At 40.0% G+C, this 14472-nt stretch overlaps 1 protein-coding gene across 1 annotated transcript in view; it reads left to right on the top strand.

Annotated features, from left to right (window-relative positions):
- The window catches only part of LOC149225981 (uncharacterized), an 87589-nt gene that overhangs the window by 11698 nt on the left and 61419 nt on the right, over nucleotides 1–14472 (top strand). The window lies entirely within an intron of this gene.

The raw sequence follows: 14472 nt of genomic DNA, 5'->3' as shown, positions 1-14472 counted from the left end.
CTGCTCCTTTGCCTCCACCACCTGCTCAACCGCAACCATCGCCTCCCGCTCCACTAAGGCAGCCCCAAATGCCTGCTTAACCGAACTCGAACCCGAATAACAGACAGGCCCAACAGGTATATAGTGGGGAACCACCATTTCCAAACCTGCACATTGGAGTAGCTCAACCCAATTGCAAAGCTGAGGTACACCACTTCTAAACAACTCTTCTTGAGCTCAATGATATTCACCATAGCTCAGGAAGAGTATTGCAAAAAAGAGATTATATTGAAAGCATTGAAGGACCACATCCAGCAAAAGAAGATTCTAAAGAGAAGATCAAAGGACCATGGGCTGCACTTGATGAAGAGAAGACATCAAAATCAGAGATCGAGAGAGCTCCCTCATGGTTACCATCAAATCCTCCATGTATTCAAGAGAAAAATCAGCAAAAAGAGGAAGATGTGAAGGTCATGATAGAAGAAGATATGAAGAATGATCCAGATCAGCAAAAGGACTAAGGACACCACAACTATATTGAGATATGGTTCCAGAAGATCACTAAGTCGCAGCAGTACTCTCTTCCTCAACTATGCTTGATCCCTTCAAATTCAAATCATTTGGTCTCTGAAATCCGGATACCTGTCAAAGCATGCATTTCAAGCCTCCACAACATTTTGTCTATCATCTCGATGTGCACATGGCTCCATTGGAAGTATTCTTATACTTGAAAGTGATTTTGTTTTTCAAGTAGGGTAGGGTAGAAAAAAATGAAAAATAAGGGGAAAAAAATAAAAATCTAAGGTGAAAACCTCCTTGTAGGCACCTCAGATTGGCTCATTGATTGAAAACCTCCATGAGGCGGTCAATGGTTTAGAAAGAAGAAAAAAGAAAAAGGGAATAAGATCCCTGGGTGAAAACCTCCCTTGGAGGTGCCCAGGGCAGGCAATTAGTGTGAAAACCTCCTTGAGGCGCCCTAGTTGTTTAAAAAAAGAAAAAAAGAAAAAGAAAAAAGAAGAATGAATTTCCAGTTGTATTGCAGGTCCGCAAGAGAACTTCAGGAAGTAGCAGCAGATGCCAAGATAGCTCTGAAACCAATAACAACACCTATCCTACCTTCCCTCACCCTTCTCCATCATTCTTGACATCCTTTCCACCTCACTGTGCTTCTTTTCTGAAAACTGTGTTTTCTACAGGAGGATCCTGTAGAAATTACAGAGAGCTAGAAATGGACTTCAAAATAAATTTGAGGAACAGGGAAGCTTCATAAAGGGTTTATAAATCCTCCTATAGTATTCAAACCCCTCTTCCATCAATTCCAAGTTTTCATTATAGCCCAAGATCATTTTTTCAAAAACTTCAGAATGCTCTGATACAAAAATACATAGAGCAGAAATTTGTTTTTTCCCTAACTTGAAAACTGTGCATCCATTTAAAAAATTGTTTCATGGGGAGTTGTATTGGGATGATGACAACATGCCCACACAATTTCAGCCAATTCCAGTGCACGGTTTCCAAGAAATTAGCCTCCATCACCTTCAGCCATTTTTGTATTTTCTCCATATCTGTCCATCCATTTAAAAACCTATTTCATGGGGAGATGCATATGGGTGATAGTAACCTACCCAAGCAATTTCAGCTAATTCCAGTGCACGGTTTCCAAGAAATTGACCTCTGTCACCTTCAACCATTTTCACTTTTTCTCGAAATCCGTGCATCCATTGACCACAGTTTTGCTATGGGAGGTGCATAATGGTGATAGAAACATGCTTAGAAAGTTTCAGGTCAATCCAGTCTATCGTTTGGGAGCTATGGACAAAACAAGTCGTTGTCCTACAAAAATCCAGCATCAGCAACATGAGGGTGCAAATTTGAAGGTTGGAACAGACTGCTGCAGCTCAAATCCAGCCAGAGGATACATGCAAAAGAAAAATAGCCACACATCAGGCAGCAAAAAGCATATAGTAGAAGGGATACATGCATGTAGCAATTGAATATGAGCATGCAGTAGCAAAAGAACCAAGCAGCACGCACATTTCGACTTACAGGTAAGTGTCTAAACCAGTTCCTCTATTTGCATCTGTATGATTCGAAACTTCATGAACAAATGAAATGGTTGGATTAAGCCAGAAAGGTGGCCAGTTAACTCGACACCCTCAGCTGGTTCGATTGCACTCATCCGGAGATCACACAGCACACGTGTATAGTCAACTCACGGGAAATTTAAAAAACAGGTAGTGGCAGATGTTTTGAACTCCAGCGCAACTGATGTCAAGTGATTAACAGGTAGAAAACATGAAGTTTCATAATAGCACTGCAGTGGGGACCAACGGTCTGCATGGGGCCAATGTACACTTGGCCAGCTCACCCTCCATCAACGGAAGTCTCCATAAACAGCCGTAAGAACTCATCTTTGAAATACTCTCACCACCTTTGTTTCCATTTTATCATCATCCCCGCAGCTGCAACAAGCTCTATACCACCTCCATAGCAGTGAACTAGTCGTTCTCTGCCATTTTTCAAAACCCTCCTGCTTATCAGCATTCTACAGGAAGCTGTAACAGTTCTACAGGAGCAGGAACACCGTCTACAGGAAGATTTCTATAGGAAGGGCAGAGAGCAGCTCTGCAGAAGAAAAATACGAGATTTTTGTCAAATTTCGAGCTTGAAACAAGGTAGGCTCGGGAAACCTCTCTGCATATGACTTATTTGTATAAGGTGGTGGATTAAAAACATAGCATTGGATTGAAAAAAAGGAGAATGAAGCTTAAAAGTCTGCCTGCATATTTTCTCTGAGTTCTACACAGTTCTTTGTTTTTTTCCTCTGCATTCGAAGTCTGTCTTCTTCTTTCTCACATTCTTCTAAAAATAGAGATGCAACCATAGAAACTAAGCCTGTGTGAAAAAAAATGAATTTGCAAGACTGTCCACTCTCTGAAAGAAAAAACTGTGTTATTTGTTCTCTGTTCTGTCAAAAAATTGATTTCTTTTTAAAAACTGAGAAGCAAATTCAGGTTGGAAACAGTTTGAAGAGAGGAAAAATTGCAAATTGTTGTTGTGAAAAAACACGAAAAAATTCCAGGAGCAGTAACATGTTCTACATGAGTAGTAACAGGTTCTACAGGAGCACCTACAACCAGTTCTACAGGTGGGGCAGTGAGCTGTTTTTTAAGAAGAAAACACGGGTTTTTCAAAATTTTTGGCTTCAGGAGGTAGGTTCCATGCATACCCATCTTGATTATCAATATGTGGAAAGAATGATATCGTTTTAAGGAAGGATTAAACCTGAAAAAGAAGAGTAATTGCATTCAAAATTTCTGCCTGTTTCTTAAAAAAAGAAGAAAACAAACAGTTTTATCTGTTGCATGTTTCTGCAAAAGAAGTGATGCAATTTTAGGGAAGAATTAAGCCTGAAGAAGGGAGAAATTGTGTTAAAAAAGGTTTGCCTGTTTCTTAGAAAAAAACACAGTTTTCCCCTGTTTTCCTGTTTTCTTCAAAATTCTTGTCTCCATCCCTACATTTGGTGTTTAGAAGGGGTATAAGCACAATGACAGAAGGATTCATAGACTCCAGCATTAAGTTTAAGGCAGGGAGTCCAGATCAGTTGGCTCACCGTGGTTTAATTAAAATTTTAGTGGAAGAAGCCCTCCATACATTCACACTCCCTATAGCATGGGAAGTCTTAAAAAACATGACAGCAAAAGGTGACATAAAAGCCCTCACCTATGATATTAGTCCTTCTGACAGTGAGGAAGAAGAGAAAAATAGGAGGAGCAGTGGAAGGACATGGAAAAGAAGGTAGAATTCTATGGCACACATGAGTTTGGGATGATAAGGAGGCCACTTGAGCCATCAAGAATGAAGAGATAGATTAGTTGCTCAAAGGATGAGCAACACCTTCAGTAGGGGGTGATGATGAGCCCCAGAAATGGGCAATTATATGGGCTCATTTAGCCTCCTAATTCTACTTAATCCACCATTCTCATTAGTTTATTACATGTTTTTGATTATATATATGCTAATAGAGTGAATTGGGTTAGTCATTATGCCAAGAAGTCTAATGTGTGCTTTATGTAGATTTTTGGTCAATTTTGAGACAAAATCAAAGGTTTAATGAGCATTTGGCAGCCAAATTCGTGGAAGAACAAGGGAGAGGATTTGTAGAAGGGTGTCCCCTTGATTTATGAGCCCTTACCTCAAATTCTCCATCAAAAACTCGGAGCACAAAGCTAAGGGGCAGCCAAGCAAGTCAAGTAGGACTGTTGTTATCTTCAGTTCCAGGAAGCTGAGTTCCTTGATTTTAGGAGGCCTGTTGGAGGTCCCCATTTGTATAAATAAGAAGGCTTAGGGCCTCAGTTTTGTTAGTTAGATTTTAATCAGTAGGTCAGCCATTTGATAGTCTATTTTGGCACTTTAGTGCAGCCTTGTAATCAGCACATTTTCGAGTTCCTTTTGCAGACAGTTTTTGTGATGTAACTATTATTTTTTTTATCAATGAAGATGAATCCAGCTTTGAACCAACTCTGATCTTTCTTAGGAGGCTGTAGCTCTTGGGGTTGGGCCCAACCCAAGTGCCCAGTACCTCCTTTGTGTACTTTTATGTGTTTTTACTGCATTCATAGAATAATTTCTGTTATATAGGTTAAATCTTGCTTTGTTACTTAGGTTGTTTTTGATGATTAAGATAGTTGTTCTTGCTTAAGGTTGATTTGATAGTTTGGTAACATAAAAGATCCAGAAAAAGGCTACCAAGAAGTCCTTGATCTCCTTTCTCCCTCCTTGGGACCATGAATTGAGACCAAGGAACACATGCTGCCACAAAAACACTGTTTTTGCCTTCCAATGCAACTGCTAGTGTTAGATTTTGAGTTGGAAAAGTTGATATCAGTTGTGTTTTCATGCTTAGATATGTTTTTGCTTAGTTTCCATAGCTTTCTTGCATGATTTCCTGTCTATAAACTTCTGTTCATCACATTTCTGGTTTTTAGGGCAGATTAGGTCAAAATAGATAAAACTCTTTTTTTTAGTCTTTGTTTGGATCAGTTTTGGAAAGTAGTGTGCAGAGTGCCTGTAAGACACTCCTACCTACCCTTCCTCCATCATACAACCAACTCCAATCCTTCGCTCAAGATTTCTTTCCCTCATTCGCCACACTTTCCCAACTTACCTTAATTTCTACATTTTTGTGCAACATTGCTTTCTTCGTCCTTGAAAAAATCCAACTATCTTCATCACTCCTGAGCTTCCTTTACCAGGTCCTAGACCCCTTAACATCCTTATCCATCCTTCATTTCCACTTTCGAACCGTTTTTCCACCATCAACCCTCTAAAAACCACTTTCGGCCTGTTCCTGTAGAATTTCCTGTAGATCCCCTACAACCTCCTGTAGAAGATAACGCGAGCGATTTTTCGAGATCTAAGCGCGGTGGAAATATCTAGAATGGTGCTAGGGACCCCTTAGGTCCTCTCTACACCTTCCCAACCTCCTGCAAATGCCCACTCCATTTCCTTTCGCCAATAAACCTCTGCACAATAAAAAATAGTTAAAACACATGCATAATAATTCTGCATAAAACTACTCAAAAATATAAAAAGATGATTTTTCCAGATTTTCCTTCAGAAGTAGCTTAAACACATGCATTTTACCTTTGCAATAGTCAATGGCATCCATTTCAGTAGCTTACATCTCTTTTCTTGCACAAGTAGGGTTAGTCGGTAAAACTAGGGTTTGCTAGGGTTTGCATTTCCTTTCAGCTTTCATCTTCTTTCTGCAAGTAGACTACCCTCTTTTGAGTTAGCTTTCGTCCATCATAGTTAAAAGCTTCTTCTAAGAACTCATAGAAGTTGGCTTAATCTCCTAGCAAACTTGTGCCAGCTGATCAAGTGACAACCTGCAGTAAGAGCTAGTACTTGTGCATATAGCACCGTCGCTTCTAAGTTTGTTACGAACTATCGGGTTGATAAAAGTAAAGTAGGGAGTCCCAGGAGTTGCAACATCATTGCTGCAATACTGGAGCTCACCATTGCTGCAATACTGGAGCTCACCACGTGGACATTATTTGGGCAGGCTAGGCACAAGTCACGGGTGTTGGTTCTTTTCTAGTCCTTGGTTGTCTTGAGTGGGGTTGACACTCTTGGATTGTTCTTCTATGCATGGCTTGATATTGGGGGGGCCATGATTGGTAGGAGATATTGGTATTAGTGGGTTCTATGATCCCGACCTTGTGTTGAATTATTTATTCTGTTTTCTTAATGCCATTTCACCAGATACAAAGTTGTAGAGGTGTTGGCGGTCATTTCCAATAGGGTTAATCATGTGTGTAGACACGGGCCCTGGAAACAGTTGCCATCTATCATTTAGTGACCTCTCCTAACATTCAGGAGGAGATACATGAACTGATAATTATGTTACTCAGGACCATCAAACCTACTTAGATTCAGAATTAATGGAGGAGGTTTCCCATTAGCTCCTTGATGTTGGCCATACCAGAGGAAGAAGGAACCAATAAATGCACTCTATCACGCTACACTATTAGCTGGAGATTATGTTAGGACGAGTCTTAAAGGAGAAACATGAGGATAAGAATGACATAATCTCATTTTTGAATGATATTCAAAGGGATTAGTGGAAACAATAATCATGTCTTGAAAGGATGGATGCTCACTTGGCAAACATAGAGATATCCATCCAATGCGAGTGCAAGTCCTTTACACCAGCTGGTACTAGTGTGATGGATGGGGGGCACCTACCACCCCATCGACTCTTAAAACAATTAAGAGGCAGAGCGATGCGGTCATTCTCCCCCCATGCACGAAGCATGCAAATTCCTATTACTTATGGCGTTATGGCGAACCTACTCCAGTTCCATTGTTTCACTTCTCCTATACAAAAAGGATGGATTTTATGCCTTGATACTGGATTTTATGCCTTGATAGTGCTACACCCCTTCCACTAGTGGGATTTTATTGTTATTTGTGTTGTATGGCATGTTGTGCTAATCAAGCAGTTAAATGGGGTGATATTTGGTTGATTTCAGAGCCAAAGTCACATGTTGAAGAGGTTGTCGTGGCCGCGACTCACAAATGCCTCCTTTTCCTTTTACTCCAGGTGGTTAAGGACAATGGCTATCAGACTGGGGGCAGTGGCAACAACTTTGATCCAAATATTAACACAGACTATGCTAAATGGGTGGAACACTGGGGGGTTGGAGGCACTGCAAAGAGGAAATTTATGGATCTTGTTCTCAGCTTTAAAGGACGAGGTGTTGATTGGTCTTGGCATTCTTGGGATGCTTTTTTCAAGTAATATCTTATCCCCAACTCACTACATTATTCTTCTTAGCTTATGTCTATCGTTGGATATGTGTGGGTGTTTTTCTTGGTGAATTATGTTGTTTCTGTAGAAATTTTGAATAATAAACACATATTCAATGGAGATTATCCTGATCATGTACTATTGTGGAATACATACACAATACATAAGCTCCTCTACATTGATCATCAATATAGCAGCATCAATAACAATAAAACATCAAGAGCATTCACACATTAACACAATATGTAACCCGGGGAAAGCATCTCGCTAAAAACCCCACACTATCTGTATATTAATGATTGAGAACATGTAACATTACAAAGTACAATGCTTATCACAAGCAATCCAGTACCAGCTCCACCTGTTACACACAATACAGCTCAGATCTGATCTCCAAATCTATTCCACTACTTGCCTGCCTCCACAGCTCAATACCTGCTCAAGAATGAATGAGAATGGTTTACCAAACTCGTATTTAACCTCCAAAGAATCACTCACACTGTGAAAGACGTGAGCAAAGGCTATAATACTTGGTATTGGCCAATTCATTGGCATACTCAATCCCTTTGATTGTGTAAATCATCGTGCACAACTATAGTAACAACTGATAGCAATCTGATCCTCTAACACCTGTCCCTGCTGAACTGAACATGCATTGACATGCAACTGAGTTAACTGATGTATTCTATAGTTGCATTATGAGTTAATAATTAGTTTAACAACTCATCATTAGTCTATTTGCAGTTAGACTAATTACAACTAGTTTAACCAAGTCAAACTGAACACAACTCCATCAACTCTACAATCAACTCCACCAAACTCAACTGATTGATTTCTAACTGAAGTCATGCATGCAACAACTCAACTGACCCACAAAGAAAGCGTACTTCCTTCTGACAGCTGCATGTGCCACATCTGTAGCTCAAACTGAAGTGCTCCAAGAGAATAATATCAAGTTTATAGTCCAAATATTATTATGAGACAATAATATTTGACTTTTCTATTTTGGACAGCCAGTCTAAAAATAGACTTTGATCACTCCTGCTGTGATCACTCCTACTGTGATCATCCCTGCTGTGGTCACTCCTGCTGTGATCATCCCTGCTGGGATCCAAAAATAGAACTTGCGCCATAATTTGCCTGCGGGCCTACTTAGTGAAGGCGACTCCTTTCCACTAAGCTCCATCATCTTGTTGCATTCTCAACAAGCATTTCTTGTTGCACACTTTTCAACACTCCCTCTCAACAAGAAAGGCTTCCTCTCAAACCTGATCCTGTAACTCTGGAATGTTCTCCATGCAACACATCTGGTCGGTCCACTTGCTCTGTCATCAAAGTCTCTGACTGCTATTGCCTCTGTCGACTGAAAACTCTGCATCTCTGTGCTCTTCAGTATCTGACTGCTCTAGCCTCTGTCACTTTGATCTCTGACTGCATCTGTGCTGCTGCTAGTTCTATCTCCCAGCATTGCATCCGCACTGCACCTCCCAACTGACCTCCCTGTTGGGCTAGAAACACCCTCTGATGCTGAAGCTCTACCTGCTACTGACAAGTGCTCCCTCTCTGACATCTGCGCTACTGCAACATCTCCATGCATCTCGCACCATTGCACACCTCTCTGTGCCACCTAGCACTGTGCAAAACACTTGTGCCTCTCGCATTGCTGCAGCGTGCTAGCTATGCGCTGTCCTGGGATTCCCTGCACTGTCGCTCTCTCTGCCGCTCCATCCGCATCTGTCTCTACCCAATCAGTCAGTTCCTGCTACTCCACATCGGGGCTCCCGTAGCAAGGTCTCATCCAAGAGGTTGGGTACCTCAATGATCTTGCCCCTCCTCCTTGGGATGATCAATCCACATCACCCCACCTCCTACCTAGAGGTATGGCTGCATGCGATCCCTCAGCCCACCTGGCTCGAAGTTTCCCCCTACTGGAGGTCTCTGGATGAGTAGATGTCTCTACTCAATCTCCTCTCAGCTTCCCCTGGTGTGGCTCCTCCACAACCTCCTGAAGCTGCTGCACCAATCGTGGCTCCTCCACAATCGTCTGAGACTTCTTCTGGCTCTGCATGTAGAGAGGTAATATACGCTCCCTCTCAACCACCAAGTCTCCATCAGTTGCCTCGCTGCTCAAGGCTTTGCATGCATCTTGAACCTCAAAAGCATACAGGTTCTTGACCCGTGAACCAATCTTCTTCACCTGTCTAGTGATGATGTGTCTAAGGAAAACCTTTCCCTTACTGAAGACCACATCATAGCCTCTATCTTCCAGCATCGCGATCGACACCAAGTTTCTCTTCAGTCCTGGTACATACTTGACATCGGTCAAGGTAAGGCGAGCTCCATGCTCCCTCTGAAAAATAACCGTGCCTACACCTGAGACACTATACTTCTCATCATTACCTATCCCTATGAGTATCTGGAGATCTTTCTCCTCCAAAGTACTGAACAAACTTTTGTCACTGGTCATGTGGAAAGAAGCTCCACTCTCAAGAAACCAACCACTTCCCACCATGGATGAAACCATGCATGCGAAGAGTGTGAAATCCAACTCAAATTGTGAAGCAAGTGCCTCACCTTCAGATCCTTCCCCGGATCCCTTCTTAGACTTCTTCTTTGGGCAATTAGTAGCATAATGACCCAACTCATGACAACGAAAGCATCTCACCTTCGCCTTGTCAACCTTCTTCCCGTCATTGGAAGAACTGGATTCGGAAAGAGAAACCTTCCCCTTCCCCTTCTTTGCCTTACTCGCTAAGGCACAGTTCTCCTCATCATGCATAGATGAAGAACTGTCTCTGGTGCGCCGTCTAATCTCCTCTTGCACAAGATCCGACCAAAGTCTCTCCCATCCTGGCAATTTCTCCCTTCCATTCACCGAGTCCTGGTAGCTATGCCAACTCTTAGGAAGGCCAAGGAGTGCTAGACTCACCAAGTCCTCATCATCGACAGTCACCCCCACACTTCCCAGCTCATCCCGGCACTGGGTGAACTTCGTGAGATACCTGGGCATACTGTCTCCATTCTCACATTTGATGTTTCTGAGTTTATCTTTGAGCGCCAGCTTCCTCTGATCGCTCTTGCTTTGGAATAGATCTATTAAATCCTTCCACATCAGATATGGAGAAGTCTTTCCATGCAGGCTGGACACAATGTGATCCTTCACACCCTCCAACAGAATCCTTCGACATTTTGCGGTCTTCTTTTGCCAAGCATCAGCTTGAGTAGCATCAGTAGGCTTTGGGACATCCGTCTCTATGAACTCCTTCAGCCCGTTATCATCCAATACTGCCTCCATCCTGTCCTTCCATGCAATATAGTTTGAGCTGCCCTCAAGAGCATACTCCAATCGCAATCCGTTGAAAGACATTGCTGCGTTGCCACCAAGAAAATACTACTACAAATTCGAATTCCACCAGCACCAACTCAACCGCCTCGGATCTAAGATTTGTGAGAACAAAATATTTCTCGTACAGAGATTGACTATATGGGCTTTTACCGGATATTTCACCTTCCAAAGGAAGGATGAATCCAGAGGCTACCTGGCCTGATTACAGGCTCTGCCTGGAGAAATAGAATGTAAACACTTCCTGAATAGTAGATCTGATGATCAACAGCTCTGATACCATGTAGAAATTTTGAATAATAAACACATATTCAATGGAGATTATCCTGATCATGTACTATTGTGGAATACATACACAATACATAAGCTCCTCTACGTTGATCATCAATATAGCAGCATCAATAACAATAAAACATCAAGAGCATTCACACATTAACACAGTATGTAACCCGGGGAAAGCATCTCGCTAAAAACCCCACACTATCTGTATATTAATGATTGAGAACATGTAACATTACAAAGTACAATGCTTATCACAAGCAATCCAGTACCAGCTCCACCTGTTACACACAATACAGCTCAGATCTGATCTCCAAATCTATTCCACTGCTTGCCTGCCTCCACAGCTCAATACCTGCTCAAGAATGAATGAGAATGGTTTACCAAACTCGTATTTAACCTCCAAAGAATCACTCACACTGTGAAAGATGTGAGCAGAGGCTATAATACTTGGTATTGGCCAATTCATTGGCATACTCAATCCCTTTGATTGTGCAAATCATCATGCACAACTATAGTCACAACTTATAGCAATTTGATCCTCTAACACCTGTCCCTGCTGAACTGAACATGCACTGACATGCAACTGAGTTAACTGATGTATTCTATAGTTTCATTATGAGTTAATAATTAGTTTAACAACTCATCATTAGTCTATTTGCAGTTAGACTAATTACAACTAGTTTAACCAAGTCAAACTGAACACAACTCCATCAACTCTACAATCAACTCCACCAAACTCAACTGATTGAGTTCTAACTGAAGTCATGCATGCAACAACTCAACTGACCCACAAAGAAAGTGTACTTCCTTCTAACAGTTGCATGTGCCACATCTGTAGCTCAAACTGAAGTGCTCCAAGAGAATAAGATCAAGTTTATAGTCCAAATATTATTATGAGACAATAATATTTGACTTTTCTATTTTGGACAGCCAGTCTAAAAATAGACTTTGATCACTCCTGCTGTGATCACTCCTGCTGTGATCATCCCTGTTGTGGTCACTCCTGCTGTGATCATCCCTGCTGGGATCCAAAAATAGAACTTGCGCCATAATTTGCCTGCGGGCCCACTTAGTGAAGGCGACTCCTTTCCATTAAGCTCCATCATCTTGTTGCATTCTCCACAAGCATTTCTTGTTGCACACTTTTCAACAGTTTCGAGATTGGTGGTATTGGGGGTTTTATTGCCTTTTGTGTTTCCCTCCCCTTATAGTTTTATCGCCTTATGGTGAGGTGTTTTTTCGGTTGAAGTATCTAGGTGGTCTATTTGTTGGGCTAGTACTCCCCCACCATAGAAAATTTTAGGGGTGAATGTTCGCCCTTTGGCGAAATTAAGGGGTTTTAAATTTTTAGTGGGCGAATATTTTGTATCATAACACATTTTTACAAATCACCTCAAATAGCCCACCTTATTTTAAGGGAGAGGGTAAAAAAGGTAAATTTAGCCCTTGAAACTAGGAGTTACAACCTTCCATTCGCCCATTTTCAAGAATAGGTTTTATTTAAGTGATTCCATTCGCCCATTTTGAAGAATAGGTTTTATTTAAGTGAATCCTATGGGCCAAATACCATATTTATAAAAGAGGTATGGTAAATTAATAAAAATATAAATAAATGAGAGGTATGGTAAATAAATAGATCATTTTTTATATTTACTCCATAAGTTACCTTATATAAATGCAAGGGTGTAAACAAATAAAAATATAAGTAAAGTGGAGATATGGTAAATAAATAAAACGTCTTTTTATACTTACTCAAAAAGTATGGTAAATAAATAAAAATATAAATAAACTATAGGTATGGTAAATAAATAAAACCTCTTTTTATATTTAGTCCATAACCCTCATTCTATTTATAAAGGCTCAAGAAAGAGGTTTTATTTAAGTGAATCCTATGGGCCAAATACCATATTTGTAAAAGAGGTATGGTAATATAAGAAAAATATAAATAAACGAGAGGTATGGTAAACAAATAAAACATTTTTTTATATTTACTCCATAAGTCACCTTATATTTACGAACACTCAAAAAATGCGTTATATTTAGGCGAAACCTATGGGCAAAATACTATGGGTCAAATACCATGGACTAGATTGTTATTAATACCATGCAAAAAAACATTAATAACCCTTATATTAGTATTAATAAAAATAAAAATGGCACATGGTATTGACCCATGGTATTCACCAAAATGGCACATGGTATTGACCCATGGTATTCACCTCGAATGTAGCCTATTTAAATGGGGAAATAAACCAACATAGATCCATCTTTACTTTGGATCTACTAACCCCCGAGAGGTATCAAATATCGTGATATGCAAACTAGCATAGAGTGAAAAAATATTTGATCCCTCTCGGGGCTTGGTGGATCAAGAGTAAAAATGGATGTTGTAATTTAATGTATGTTAAACATTTTAGCTTGGTTAAAATAAAAAATAAAATAAAATTCAACTATTAATTTTATTAATTTTTATAAATTAATAATTGTAATTTTTAAGCTCCACGTTTATGATAACCCATGGTAATACCATGGTATTCATGTGAGCATAGACTTTTTAAAGGGGAAATTCTATCATCTTAGATCCATCTTAATTCTGGGTCTACCAAGTGCTCAGAGGGATAAATAGATTTCATCCCCCTAAGAGTGGTAGATGTGGAGTTAAGATGGATATAGGTTGGTTTTTATGATAATGAAGATATTTAATAGACTTAGGAAATTATATTGTAAAAACATCTTAAGGTGAATGGTTAAAGCATAGACATTGGACAAGTATATTTGTATACTTCTGTTTTAAACTGAAACAAATCCAGGGCTAAAAGGAATGGATTGATTGCACTAGTCATCCTTCTATAACTTTCCAACATATGTTGGAGTAAACAGATTGTAATTTGGGTAATTTTTCTAACTGCAAATAGGAATATACTTGTGTATTGGCAGGGCGGTTACGAGGTCCCTAGAAGTGATGAATTTGAATTTTTCTTGGTTTTATATATAGTATTAGGTTTTTTCTCATGCTTTCTGTGAATGACACGGGTGAATTTTATCCTACACCCACTAGGTTATCGATATGTAATTTCAGTAATTTTGATTTCAAAAGATATTTTAAAGAAATGCAATGATTTCATTTGTGTATTCAATAAACACAATATTCTAATGGAATTTTGCATTTGTGGTTTACCTATATAGATTCCATGGAGAAGTGTTAGTGGTGTGACATCAATTGTCCTCAAGCAGAGGCTTTAATTTTACTCTTTTTGGAAGCAAATACTTTCTTCCAACATTTTTGAGTTCCATGAAAAATTTGAAAGTCCTAATAGTATTCAATTATGGGTTCAAGAGAGACATAGTATTCAATTATGGGTTAAAGAGATCCACACTGAATGATCTATCGGCCTTATCTTCACTTAGTTTAAGACTATTCACTTGGAGAGCCTGCATGTGCCCCCACTTCAAGAGCATAGTAAAGTCATGTAGAACTTAGAGAAGCTATCTTTAAGCTTTTAGTGAAGAATGGAAAAATGTCTGGGTTCAATAACAACTAGTCGAGCATTAA

The sequence above is a fragment of the Pinus tabuliformis genome, chromosome J (assembly GCF_031772625.1).
Source record: "Pinus tabuliformis cultivar Carrire ecotype Pingquan chromosome J, CPIR1, whole genome shotgun sequence".
Taxonomy (NCBI): Eukaryota; Viridiplantae; Streptophyta; class Pinopsida; order Pinales; family Pinaceae; genus Pinus; species Pinus tabuliformis.
Note: the sequence above shows the minus strand (reverse complement) of the source record. Positions and strands in the feature narration are given on the sequence as shown.